General features: G+C 36.4%; 1 protein-coding gene across 3 annotated transcripts in view; it reads right to left on the reverse strand.

The window, feature by feature from the left end:
• The window catches only part of LOC115219535 (protocadherin gamma-A11-like), a 137866-nt gene that overhangs the window by 78507 nt on the left and 56859 nt on the right, over positions 1-2500 (reverse strand). The window lies entirely within an intron of this gene.

A 2500-nucleotide genomic window follows, 5' to 3' on the forward strand; every position in this document is an offset into this window, starting at 1 on the left:
TGATGGGTTGGATATGCTACTGATGGAAAAGTAATAATGGTTGGAACATGCATATATACCCATTAACAATATATATATATATATATATATAGAGAGAGAGAGAGAGAGAGAGAAGGAGATAGATAGGTTGCTAGATATTCAGCCTTTCCATTTATGTTTCTTATTGCAAAATTGAAATGTTTTGTATATACCCTATTTGCCTCAAATTTAATTTAATTTAATATAATTGCATCATTTGCTTTTACACCCCCCCACACACACACCATCATCATCACCACCACCATCATCTTCATCATCATCATCATCATCAGCACCCCATTCCATCTGATCAGATTTATCAACATTATTGTATATAACTAAACATACATGATTTTTTTTTTTCCTCTAATGATATTCAGTAACCTTTCACCTATAATAACTTTCTTATTACATATTAATGTAACTATTCAATGTCAACAAACCTACTTCTATAAATATTTTGACAGCTCATTAACTTATTCCCCTTATTCTGTGACCTTCGACAAACATAATAGAAATTTTGCCCATCCTCTTGTTACCATATTTCTATTGAAATAAACTACTTCTGTTTAAAATATATTTTTTTTAAATAACTTCTTTACTCTCATTTCTTTTGCTTATTTCCGTTGTTGACTGAGGCCAGGCTGGGGCACCGGTTTGAAGGGATTAGTTAAATAAATCAACCCTAATACTTAATTTTTAAGTGTAGTACATATTTTATTGGTCTCTTCTGCTGAGCCACAAAGTTACGAGGATGTAAATAAAACAATACCAGTTGTCATGTAGTGATTCGCACAAATGCAAATACAGACATATAGTTATATAGATAGGCTTCCACACAGTTTTCATCTACCAAGACATTGGTTGGCCTGGAGCTGCCGAAGAAGCCATTTGCTCAAGGTACTGTTCGGTGGGAGTGAACACAAAATCTTGTGGTTGCAAAGTGAGTTTCTTAACCACACAGCCATGTGTGCACCTAATATAGGATCTATATCAAATAAGGCTTGAACACAAAATCTTGCAGTTCCCAGTCAAAGGTCGTACAACTGAGCTGGCAGAATTGTTAGCATTCTGGGCAAAATGCTTTACAGCATTTCTTCTCTCTTTACATTCTGAATTCAAATTCCGCCGAGGGCAACTTTGCCTTTCATCCTTTCAGGGTGAATAAATGAAGTACCAGTGAAACACTGGGGTCAATGCAATCAACTAGCTCCTTCCCCCAAAAATTTCAGGCCTCATGCTTTTGGTAGAAGGAATTATTTTACTGGCGTTCAAATTAGTGACCTGGCAGAATCATTAGCATGCTGGGTAAAATGCTTAGAAGCATTTTGTGTCTTTACAATCTGAGTTCAAATTCTGCCATGGTCAACTTTGCTTTCATCCATTCGAGGTCGATAATATAAGTACCAGTTTAGCTCTGGGGGTGATGTAATCGACTTACTCCTCTCCCGATCTAGCTGGTCTTGTGCCAAAATTCAGCACCATTATAATATTGGTGTTTAAAGCAGTGAGGTGGCACAATTGTTAGCACGTTGGACAAAGTGTTAAGCAACATTTATCTGGCTTTGCGTTCTAAGTACTAATTCTCTTGAAATCAACTAGGAAGAAAGAAACCAAGATCATAGATATTGCCATACTTGGAGACACATGAGTTAGTGACAAAGAGCTGGGAAAGACTGAAAAATACAAGCTACTAAATGACAAAATTGCATGAATGAGGGAAATTAAGAGAATAACTGTCATTCCAGTAGTTGTAGGAGCATTGAGAGCACCAAGAATCAGGTTTGAGAAATATGTTGGAGAAATTGAAATTGACACGAGAGTAGAGAACATAATCAGAAAACTGCTCCATTGAGGGCAGGGACGATTTTGAGATTGGTATTTGGATACTCTTTTACTTGTTTCAGTCATTTCACTGTGGCCATGCTGGAGCACCACGTTTAGTCGGAGAAATCGACCCCAGGACTTATTCTTTGTAAGCCTAGTACTTATTCTATCGGTCTCTTTTGCCGAACCACTAAGTTACGGGGATGTAAACACACCAGCATTGATTGTCAATCATGATGTCAATGATGACAATAATGTTGATTATGATGATGATGATGATGATGATGTCAACGATGACAATAATGATGATGATGATGAGGAGGAGGAGGAGGCCAAACCTAACGCAGCTGATAGCGACGCAAACAATGATAAACAAGGATGACAAAAAGGAGAAAGAGGAGAATGAGGAGGATGCGGGGAGCAGAGGAGTAAGATGTGGAGAGGGTAGGGATAACATTGAAGATTATGGTGATGATGATGATTAGTTATCTATGGCCAAATATCAAAGACAGACCTATATTAAATACAGTAATTACAGACAAAATAATAACTTAGCATTGAAACATAAATATTGGATTATTCTTAAAAGTAATAAACATAGATTTGATGAGATGGTTTGAAAAATAATAAAAAAGATACATTTAGAATATTGTAG

The sequence above is a fragment of the Octopus sinensis genome, linkage group LG14 (genome assembly GCF_006345805.1).
Source record: "Octopus sinensis linkage group LG14, ASM634580v1, whole genome shotgun sequence".
Lineage (NCBI taxonomy): Eukaryota > Metazoa > Mollusca > Cephalopoda > Octopoda > Octopodidae > Octopus > Octopus sinensis.